Below are 12,277 nucleotides of genomic sequence, written 5' to 3'. Positions count from 1 at the left end.
TTACTGGCTGAGTAAACAGCTCTGACTTCTGAAAAATAATTATGATTGAGAACTTGGCTATTGAAAGCTGGTAAATTTTACACTTACATAATCCTTTTGCTCCCCAGATTCCAAAGTACTCTTGAGAGCCTGAAACTGGTCCTACCTCTGAAATTCAATTCAGTTTAAATACAAGAATATTTGACCCACTTCAATCATGTGCTGATCTAATTAACAGCCTAAGTTCACTTTATGCTTTTAATATGGTAGGTGCACATAAGTATTCATAGAGGAAGAATGGATGCCAAGCATTAATGGGAGAAATGGCAGAGATTTTATGAAGGTGAAGCAAGGCTAGCTATCTGGAGAAGTTTAGGGAAAAGTAATATCCTGAATGTATCAGATCTACTATCTACATGACAGTCAATCACTGGTTCGCAACTGTGATTTTTCACCTGCCACATCCACAATTTTAACTTCAGCACAATGAAGACATGCTGACAACTGGCTAGGTTGGACACAGGTGATAACTCTCAACTGAAAGGATCTGGGAGCAGTGGACCTTTCTCATCTTCAGCACAGCAATCATTTATTAAGGACAGAATTACGTGAGGAAGAAGAGGAAATAACACATTTTGAAAAATGCGTGTGTTAGCAGCGAAACTGCAGAACAGAGTTAGATTCTGATGCAAGCCTTCTTGATCATAGGTTTTCCATAGAAACTGACTAGGCATTGCAGGCTATGCTTTTAAACCACAGCCACAGCCTTTTTTTCACATAAACTTCCTTAGACTAAAGTGGAAGTGAAATATGCTAGGTTTGTCCTATTTAGTATTTGGTGTAAACACACTGATTTAAACCTGGAACTTTCATTTGAAAATCTAAATACCTCTATAACATAGATGATCATCAGTTGTCCTGCTCACTTGGCAAAAGGGTGCCAGTGTTGGCAGCATGTCAACACAAACAAGCTTTGCTTTGCACATACTGATTAAAAAGACCAGGCGCTTTCGACACTAATGAGTTTATTAGCATAAACAGCTTCACAAGCAGCAGGAAGCGAGCAAACTTCTAGTCTAAACAAAGTAGGAGTGACAATTGAAGCTGCTCATAAGTACAGTGAGAAAAGCAGCTCATCACAACTCAACTTTCTCTACAGACAGGCTTTTCACTCCTCCAGCACTAAAGCATACACAGAAATAGAGACTCAAGTCTGCTGCTGCTGCGTCTGGCATTTGGTAATCACTACTTTTAATCTGGAAAAGTGACATTGTTCAACTGATCTGACAATACGTTGATGCTTAGGCCTAGTGCTGCTTAGGGCTCGCCCATCAGTCAATGCTGATATGTAATTAGGCCTTATAATATATACAAACAGTAGGTGACTACAAGGGGGCCCAGTGTCAGGAGATTGATTAATGTTGCTAAACACAAAGGCTTCCATTCACACCATACCTTTTCCCAGTTCAACAATTAAAAGGCACGGTTCTTTTACTGATGGGTTGAAAGAATGCCAAGTGGAATTTTCACTGTAATTTGCCAATGAATCATTCCCAAAGTTATTGCACTGTGCAGGGAAGAGAAAGAAGTGGAAGAGCATAAATGTGAAGAACAGATATATGGAATAGTGTTGTTTTTGAAATGGAAAATGAGAGCAGATTTTTTTTTGGTTGGGGTGGCGGGGGAGCTGCAGGGAGTTAGTGAAGTGAATGGAAATAAGGTCCAAAGCTTTAGGTACTTTGAGCATGGAAACAGTATGAAAGCTGGCAAGATAAAAAGGTCACTTAAAAAAGAAAAAAAAAAGAGAAAACACGATTGAATACTGTGGAGCATGACAGTGAATTGAATGCACTCAATTAAGTTTGTTTGAAATAGCTGCCATTTCTTTGGATGAAGTGGGACTCAACTAATGTGCACTTCAGATGCTAGAATTAAAAAAGTAACTGAAGTGCATTTTAAAATGCTATTTCTGGGCTCAAATTGGTCAGATGAAAAGGGCTAACATAACAGTCTTTTCAGTGGCTAAGCACAGGCTTTCCTACTCACCCTACAGAGATATATATATATATATATATATACACACACACATACAATGACCTTATTGGGGGTCTGAACAAATACTTTTCTAGCAAGAAAAAATACTGCTCAGAAATACTGTGAGTAATACTAAGCTCTCATTGTCACTGCTTCAGCAGTGTAACCTCAATTTTTTTTAAAAAGTGTAATAGCATTCTCAGGGAAAGAACAAAGGGGAGAAAGCAAAATCCAACTGTGTGTACATTATCTCCTATCCAGTTTCATTCAATGCATCACAAATCTCACTGTTCTATTTCTGATCTGATCTGGCTCTATCTCTGGCACTCAACGATGCAAAAGCAGAACACTGCCATGCAAAGGAATAACTACATTTTACTTATATTTCAAATGAATCTCAAGGCACTTCCTCTTTCACTTAGGCACTATACTTCATCCTGGACCCAACATCAGTTTCAACAATTTCAGATCTGAGGAGCCGCTCTCACATTTTTGAACAGCAGTTGCTGGTAATAATTCAGTTTTCTACACTTTCAGGTCGACCAGCATCAATTTTGTTTGTATTAGCATTGCTATTTTGTCTTGTGCCAGCATCCCTTTGTCAATTAATTATTTCTGTTTCCAACCTCCAAGTTTAAAACAATGCTTACTGCTACACATCTTTTGGAATAGAATGAGTTTTGCAGATTTAACATCCTTTGTTGCTTTCGGCTTCCAGCGTGATGTGAGTACCTCGCTCCAAATTTTAAGTTTTCCTTAGACTGAACTAAGTCTGACTGAACATTCATTCCAGCAAAAAGTCTGAATCTTATGAATTCTGATTTCAATGTTTCATTGTCATTGCTTTCCATTTATCTGTAAGGTTCATGAATGAAATAATTTATGGATTGCCCTGGATGCCTGACTGTTCTGTTTAGTATTACTTGTACAAGCGCTGTGTCTGCTTTAATATTGAAGTAACAATCAAAGTCTTTTAAAATTTCATCAAAAGTGTATGTGCCTTATTAATATTTTGGGGATTTATAATGTTATCTGCTTTGGGACCTACTAAATATATGATGTTCAGCTTCAGATTTAGTGTAAAATATTTGAAGCAATCATGTATCTTAAGCATTATTTTCTCCAAAACGCTCAATTTTCAATTCTATTTCACCCAGCTCTGACATTGAATCTTTTTTTGGAAATATTTTTTACCCCTCCATTTCTTTTTAATGCCTTTATTTATTTATTCTTTTAATGCTGTTTAAATATGTGGTGTCTCAACGCTGTTTGTAATCTGCCGTCTTCAAGCTTGTGTTCTTGCATGGAATCAATGTTCTTTAAATACTGTTGTTTTAAAAGTTTCTTCAGACTTTTAAAAAACTGTTTTAGAGCAATATTGTATAATATTCCAATAAAGTTTTAAATTCAATTAACTTAGTAAAGCTTTATTACTTTGATTCTTAAAAGACAGGAATACCCCAGGTTGAATAATGTGGTGGTTCTCACCTTCTGGAGGCCCTCCTGCCTTCTGCAGCTAAGATAGTAATTTCCCCTTCTTCACAAGTGAAGAATAAATTGTAATGCCTTTCACAGCCCAAAACACACTACTCTTGCACAACACAGTACTATTAAACAATCACCTGAGGCTACCAGCTACAGAATTCTTCCTGCCAAAATCTTCATTGAAATAATGAGTGTCACAATCTTCTAAAAGTTTCAAAGATCTTCAAGCTTTCTTCTTCCATGAGACTCTGTCTTCAAATCTTTTAAATTTGCCTTTTTGTCCCATTACTTATGACAATGCATCCTCAGTAATAAATTAATTTCTGATCCTTGTTTGGTTTGCTACAGTTTTGCTTCATGAAACCACTTCACAACAGTGACGATGCCCATTTTTAAGATTAAGTATTCCCTTTCATTTCCTTCCTAGGCTGGTCTGTTGCACCTTTAGTATTGACAGCTGTTTCCCCTCTGCCCTCACTGAACTCAACACTGATTCCAGAGCACCTAATTGCTTCCATAAAGCCTTCTTCTCCAATGTGTTTCATGTGCTGACTGGCAGTGTTTTTGTAACGTGGTCAGTGAGTAAACTCGCTTCTGAATTTCTCTTCCCCTGGGTCAAATGGATTCTCTTGTCACTATAAGGTATTTCAGCAATAGTGCACCCTGCTGATTACCATGTCATGTCGGGTTCTGGCTACCAACCAATGGTGGGTACCACTTGTTTTGGAGGTAGTTCATTGCCACCATCCTCCTTTCTGTCTTATTTAATCAACCTGTTCAGCTATCTCACTGCAAATTTCTGGAGCAGGGGGTCTTTAATCTGTCTTATATAACAAGGGTCTAGTTTATTGAGTAACAGCAATAATTTCAGAATAGGATGAGCATTGACTAGTTAAGCACAATTAGAACTATCAGGACCTAAAGATTTCATGTCTGTCCCCATCAGTGCTTCATACTAGAGTGCCTTATTCTCCTCTCAAAGACTGTGTTAAATTATCAAACTGGGTGGAGATAATGCAATTTCTATATTAATGTTTTCACAGCCATCACTTTATACACCAGCTGCTGCCAGCACAACACTCACCCGAGGACTAAGATCATCACTAGACAAGAGGTATGTGATGGTGAGAGGTCAGCAGCAAGGCAAAAGAGGTGGTCTCTCAGTCAGCCCACCTCCTGCCCTCAATTAAGTACAGACTGCCTTTGAATGGGAAATGTCTTTGAACTCCCTGGAAGCCCACAAGAAAGTTTACATGGGCTTACCTCGTTATGCTCTCCTCATATTGAACCTCTTGCCTAACACCATGTTGTGACCAGAGGCAGTGGGCCGAGGTCCTTAAATGGGTATTAATACCTCACTTAAGGCGTCAATTGGAGATTTAATCAGGTAGAGGTTGGAAGGCAACAAATTCCTCACAGGTCTGATTAAGTTACCCCACGACCAAACTTACCATGAAAAGGGCATAAAGTTCCACCCATTGAGTCCATGAAGCTACGTTCATCAGTAAATTGAAGAGGATGAGGCAAAAAAGAATTGATTTCAAATATTGCTGTTCTGGACATTATTCTTCTGTTATAATGTGTAATGCCTGAATTTTACTTATACCTCATACAACTGGTTTCTTTTCACAAATTCTGAAGGCTCTCAGTGAAAACATAATTTTCTCTTAACAACTCAATGATTAAGATGGGGATTTCAAAACTAGAGGGCACATTTTGAAGGTGAGAGGATTAGATTAGATTACTTACAGTGTGGAAACAGGCCCTTTGGCCCAACAAGTCCACACCGACCCGCCGAAGCGCAACCCACCCATTCCCCTACATTTACCCCTTTACCTAACACTACGGGCAATTTAGCGTGGCCAATTCACCTGACCAGCACATCTTTGGACTGTGGGAGGAAACCGGAGCACCCGGAGGAAACCCACACAGACACGGGGAGAACGTGCAAACTCCACACAGTCAGTCGCCTGAGTCGGGAATTGAACCCGGATCTCTGGCGCTGTGAGGCAGCAGTGCTAACCACTGTGCCACCGTGCCGCCCACGAGAGACTTAAAAAAATAATGAGGCAATTTTTTTACACAGAGGCTGGTTTGCGTGTGGAATGAACTTCCTTAGAAAGTGGTGGATGCAGGTACAATTACAATGTTTAAAAGATATTTGGATAGACACATGAACAGGAAAGGTTTGGAGGGATATGGGCCAGGAGCAGGCAGGTGGGACTAGGTTAGTTTGGATTATGTTTGGCATGAACTGGTTGGATGGGAGGGTCCGTTTCCGTGTTGTATGGCTCTATGACTCTATAATTCTATGATCAAACTGTTCTGAACCATAATTTTTACATTCCAAATCAATCATCATTGTTGTTTATTAACTTTCTTTCTGCTTCCCAATAGTTTCATGGATGATCTCAAAGTTCCTTAAAAAATGTCTTAAATATTCTAAGATCATAGTTGCTGCTCCTACAACTTGCCGAATATCTATGAAGAATGACAATCAAACATTGGTTTTCATGTCATATTCGTAGCATAATTTTTTTTAAAGCTGAAGTGAGTTAACTGCTTTAGTAATGACACCATTTCTGTAACAACCTGTATAGAGATCACGAGTTTGGAATTTAAGTGTTAGAAACTGGCAAGATCTTGCATAAGTGAAACTGAAGATTTTAAATTTTTCTGTATAACTGTGGAAGAACACATCTGAAAAATATGACTATTTTTTGATTACAGTAACGTAATACTTCAGCAGAGTCAATGTTCATTGCAGTACTTCCACTCTGCAAAGCTGACTGTAACATTGGTACAGTGCCTCTCTGTAATATTACCATGTCAGTGGATGCTCTATTCATGAAAAGACATTTGGACACTATTTGTCCGGAGAGAGAAAAGGACCAAAATAGCTATGTAGCATGCATAAGATATTCAGTAACATTTTAAACATTGTTTACAAATGCAAGAGCCATCACTCTTTCATAAATACTTTCAATGTACTGAATATTAAAATGGTGCTATTTCACTGCAATTTTTTTAACCATCTTACTTTAGGTTAATTTTACTGAAGCAGCTCATATTAAATTAATCTTCAGCATAAAATGCACATTTTTAATCATAATTCAATTGACAACTAAAACAATCTAAATCTCACCTTGAATTAAAAAATAACAGATTTAAATGTTATTCATGAATCTTACTTCTCAAGATTTGATGATAACATCAGCTCTGCATCCATCATTTAAAACATTAAATTAACTTAATGAGGTGCTACTGTCCTGTAATGCACTCTGACAAGAGTTATCCTGCATGAAACACATTATAGAAAAGTTACTGAGTGAAGCGCATTATTCTGAGAATAGTAGGCGCTAATCAATCAATATCATTTCTATATATATTCCTTTTAAGTTAGTTGACACTATTAATTTTTGAATGGAAATTTCATTGCACTCTGCTAGCCATATCCCAACTTGTGTTGTGTACTATTCACCATCACCCCATGCGCTCCAATCTACACTGGTTCCAAGGTCATCACTGTGTCTAATTTAAATGTCTCACCCTCTTGTTCAAATCTCGCCAGGGTTTCAAACCTCCTTATGTCTGTGTCCTCCTCCACAACCACTCCCACTCCTTGGGAGTACTCGCCAACCCAAAGACCTTTACTTCTCCAATTATTACCTCTCACACATCCCTCAACCTCCTTCCTTTGAGGAAGAAGCTTTCTCCACCACAACATACTGCATCACAGATTAAAGTCATGTTAAAAATGGCATAATTTACATGGAATACATCATTATGTAAATCAAAATTAGCTACATGATGGTGAGCAGACATAATTTGCAAGCAAAATGTGGTCAAAAGAAACAGGAAGAAAACATATATTATTACAGCAGTGAAATGGTTAAGTCACATTACAAACTTACTGGAACCTCCACTTGGGAAACACTCAGACTCTGTCTAGTCACAATGAGCAGCTGATGAACTAAAGCAATTTAATTTTCATTGATCAGAAATGTAGATCACTGGCTTGTAATGATGGGAAATTCCATTAAAAAGCCACATACACTGCTTGTATGCAAGCATTTTGAATTCTTAATGCTGTTCTGAAATGTGTGAAAGAAGTTTGAAAGTGGTGGGCTTTTAATGAAAAATCAACATTATTTATGGCTAATGAAAGAAGTTAAACCAAAGTGATTTAAAACATGGTTGTTTTCCACACCCCCACTCCATACCTACTCAGTTTCTCACCCTAGCAAATTATAGGGTTTTATTCTTTCATTTCATTTTGATCACAATATATATAGGCTCTATTCTACAGCTGAAAGATTATGTTTGAAAATACACATTTATCATTTAATATTCAAAGTCATTAACATAATATCTGACCAATCAGCACAAGAAACATTTCTCTGGTGGTTGGGAAATACATAGAACATTGGGCTCCAAAATAGCATTGTCTCCGCCAACCAAGAGGAGTCATGTGATTGTCTTCAAGCCATCATTTCACCTCTGGGATTCTACTCACTGGAGTTTAGAGGAATGAGACATGACCTCATTAAAACATATAGGATTCTTCAGGGGCATGACAGGGTAAATGCTGAGAGGATGTTTCCCCTCATGGGAGGCTCTATGACTAAAGGGCATAGTCTTGGAGTAAAGGGATGCCAGTTTCAGACTGAGATGAGTAGAAATTTCTTCTCTCAAAGGGTTCTTAGTGTTTGAATCTTCTTGCCTCAGAGAGCTGTGGGCGCAGAGTTCTTGTGTACATTTAAGGTTGAGATAGACATATTCTTGCTGAAAATGTGTTGCTGGAAAAGCGCAGCAGGTCAGGCAGCATCCAAGGAACAGGAGAATCGACGTTTCGGGCATAAGCGCTTCTTCATATCCCCTGCATATCCCCTCTATTCCTGATGAAGGGCTTTTACCCGAAACGTCAATTTTCCTGCTCCTTGGATGCTGCCTGAACTGCTGTGCTTTTCCAGCACCACTCTAATCTAGAAATTAAAAACATAAAGCAACAGTTACACAAGACATTATAGATCTTGAGTTTGGGTAATACTGAAAATTACAACAGCAACACAAGAGCACACGCTGAGCTTTGTGGTGTTTTAACAAATGCTGCTTTGCTTTTATGCACAGCAAGACTTCAAAATTGTGAGAGAAAATAGTCAAAAATTGGAGAATCTGATTGAAAAGGGCCACAATATGTAGGAGCAGATATTGCAAAGAACTAACTGCATTATGGAAATGACTGAGAAGCTGACTGAGAACTTCATAATCAAAAATGCATAAGACTGAACTTATTCAGGGAGATAAATGAAGGCAGTCTGAGCCAAAATGAACATGTTATCAAAAGGCATTGAAACAAAGTCACATGTGAAGAAATCCTTCTCTTCAATTTTGGATTTATGTTTTTATGGAAGTTTTACTGGGATGCAAGTCAACTGCAGATTATCTAGCTTGAAGAAACAGTGAGGCCAAACATGAAATACTCAAGTGAAATGCATTTCAGGCAAACAGCTATTTGAAGGAAGAAACAAAAAGATTTATATAAAACTGGAAGACTCTCTTTGCCCATTTCCCTAGCCTGTCAAAAATCAAAAATCTCTGATAGAATGAATCAGAGAAACATACACTGACCAAAACCCAGAAACCGAAAATAAGGGCAGAGGTAGGCCATCGAGCCCGATGGGTCCACTCCACCATTCATTATGATCACGGTTGACCATCTAACTCAACAACCTTGTTCCTGGTTTTCCCCCATTTCCATTGATCTCTTTAACCCCACGTAGTATATCCAACTCCTTTTTGAAATTACAGTGTTCGCCCTCAACTGCTTTCAATGGTAATGAGTTATACAGGCACAGCACTTTCTTGGTAAAGAAGTTCCTCCTAAATCATTGACTCTATATCCTTAGACTGTCACTCTTGGTTCCAGACTCTTGTGCCATCAGGAACATCCCCTCCTGCATTTAACCTCTCTAGTAGAATTTCATAAGTGGATATAGGCTTGCTCGCTGAGCTGGAAGGTTCATTTTCAGATCTTTCATCACCCTACTAGATAACATCTTCAGTGGGCCTCAGGAGAAGCACTGCTGATAATTCCTGCTTTCTATTTATATGTTTGGGTTTCTTTGGGTTGGTGATGTCATTTCCTGTGGTGATGTTATTTCCTGTGGTGAAGTCACGTCCTGTTCTTTTTCTCAGGGGATGGTAGATGGGGTCTAAGTCAATGTGTTTGTTGGTAGAGTTCTGGTTGGAATGCCATGCTTCGAGGAATTCTCGTGCATGTCTTTGTTTGGCTTTTCCAAGGATGGATGTGTTGTCCCAGTTGAAGTGGTGTCCTTCCTCATCTGTATGTAAGGATACTAGTGAGTGGCTAGTTGATGTTCATGTATCCTGGTGGCTAGTTTTCTGCCTGCTTGTCCAATGTAGTGTTTATTACAGTCCTTACACGGTATTGACGAAACATCTGGAAATGAACCTTCCAGCTCAGCGAGCAAACCTACATCCAAAACCTCTACCTGAGCTATAAATCTTCTCAAAACTCTCAAATTTCATAAGGTTCTATGAGATCCTCCCATATTCTTCTGAACTCTAGCGAATGTAATCTTAATTGATTCAACTTCTCCTCATATATCAGTCCTGTCATTCCAGCAATCAGTCTGGTAAATCTTTGCTACACTCTCTCAATGGCAAGAACATCTTTCCTCAGATAAGGAGAGCAAAACTGCACATAATATTCCAGGTGTGGTCGCACCAAGCACCTATATAACTGCAGCAAGACATTCCCACTCTTGTACTCGAATCCTCTCGCTATGAAGGCCGACATAGCATTTGCCTTCTTTACCGCCGACTGCACCTACATGCTCATATCCAGTGACTGTGTACAAGGACACCCACATCATGTTGTACATTCCCTTCTCTCAATTTATAGCTGATCAGATTATAATTTGCCATTTTGTTTTTACTACCAAAGTGGATAATCTCTTATTTATCCACATTATACTGTATCAAGCATGCATTTGACCACTCACTCAACTTGTCCAAATCACACTGAAATATTTCTGCATCCTCTTCACAGCATACACTCCTACCCAGCTTTGTGTCATCTGCAAATCTGGAGACATGACATTACGTTCCATCATCAAATTTGTTAATATATATTGTGATTGTTGATCCTATCACTGATCTATGCGGTACCCAATTAGTCACTGCTTGCCATTTGGAAAGGTCCTGTTCATACCTATTCTTTGTTTCTTCTTTGCCAACCAGTTTTCTATTCATCTCAATTCACCACCTCAAATCCCACACACTGGAATTTCACACATTAATCTCGTATGTGGGATTTTGTTGGAAGTCTTCTGAAAGTCCAAATGAACCATATCCCTTGGCTCCCCCTCATCAACTCAACTGACTAGATTTATCAAGCTTGATTCTCTTTTGTAAATCCATGCTGACTCTATCCATTCCTGCCAATGTTTTCCAAGTGCTTTATAACACACTCTAGCATTTTCCTCACTACCAACATCAAGCTGACCAGTTTATCTTTCTAAGTTTTCTCTCAACCTTCTTTTTTAAATAGAGGGGTTACATTAGATATTTTTCAATTTGTAGGAACTATTCCAGAATCTATACAATCTTGGAAGGTGGCCATAAATGTATCCAGTATTTCCAGGGCCACTTCCTTATATGGGATGGCAATTATTAAGCCCTACAGTTTTATCGGCCTTCCCAGTTTTCCTGATTCTCCAGGGATGGTGAAAGACCAGCTGTGTATTTCCAGCATTTTCTATTTTTATTTCTGGTTGCTGGCTTCTACAATATTTTGCTTCTGGACATCATGAAGTGTGCACACGAACTAAGGAATTTTTAAAGTATTGGGACAATTGAAAGAAACGTGGTGACCAATCTGAACACAGCCTGGCCTCATTAAAGGTCCAGCCAAACTAGGAATGTAATGATATTGATTGGGGATGACCTTTGGTCAGAATACCAATAAGTATTGCACTGCTCTTCACCTTAGTAAGTTTTTTTTAAATCCACCAGGTCATAGAGTCATAGAGATGTACAGCATGGAAACAGACCCTTCGGTTCCAACCCGTCCATGCTGACCAGGTATACCAACCCAATCTAGTCCCACCTGACAGCACCCGGCCCATATCCCTCCAAATCCTTCCTATTCATATACCCATCCAAATGCTCTTAAATGTTGCAATTGTACCAGCCTCCACCACTTCCTTAGGCAGCTCATTCCATACACATACCACCCTCTGCATGAAAAGGTTGACCCTTAGGTCTCTTTTATATCTTTCCCCTCTCACCCGAAACCTATGCCTTCTAGTTCTGGACTCCTCGACCCCAGGGAAAAGACTTTGTCTATTTATCCTATCCATGCCCCTCATAATTTTGTCACCCCTCAGGGAAAATAGTCCCAGCCTGTTCAGCGTCTCCCTATAGCTCAAATCCTGGCAACATCCTTGTAAATCTCTTTTGAACACTTTCAAGTTTCACAACATCTTTCCGATAGGAAGGAGACCAGAACTGCATGCAATATTCCAACAGTGGCCTAACCAATGTCCAATACAGCTGCAACATGACCTCCTAACTCCTGTACTCAATACTCTGACCAATAAAGGAAAGCATACCAAATGCCTTCTTCACTATCCTATCTACCCGCAACTCCACTTTCAAGGAGCTATGAACCTGCACTCCGAGGTCTCTTTGTTCAGCAACACTCCCTAGGACCTTACCATTAAGTGTATAAGTCCTGCTAAGATTTGCTTTC

General features: G+C 39.0%; 1 protein-coding gene across 4 annotated transcripts in view; it reads right to left on the bottom strand.

Moving 5' to 3' along the window:
- The window catches only part of zfhx3b (zinc finger homeobox 3b), a 541,496-nt gene that overhangs the window by 367,313 nt on the left and 161,906 nt on the right, over positions 1-12,277 (bottom strand). The window contains exon 1 of one of the 4 annotated variants that reach the window (XM_043706686.1): positions 3,278-3,288. The exons of the other annotated variants lie outside the window; for them this stretch is intronic. The gene's annotated coding sequence lies outside the window, so the exon portion shown is untranslated. Of the gene's footprint in view, positions 1-3,277; positions 3,289-12,277 lie in introns of those variants that run through there. 4 annotated transcript variants of the gene reach the window in all.

The sequence above is a fragment of the Chiloscyllium plagiosum genome, chromosome 17, assembly GCF_004010195.1.
Source record: "Chiloscyllium plagiosum isolate BGI_BamShark_2017 chromosome 17, ASM401019v2, whole genome shotgun sequence".
Lineage (NCBI taxonomy): Eukaryota > Metazoa > Chordata > Chondrichthyes > Orectolobiformes > Hemiscylliidae > Chiloscyllium > Chiloscyllium plagiosum.
Note: the sequence above shows the minus strand (reverse complement) of the source record. Positions and strands in the feature narration are given on the sequence as shown.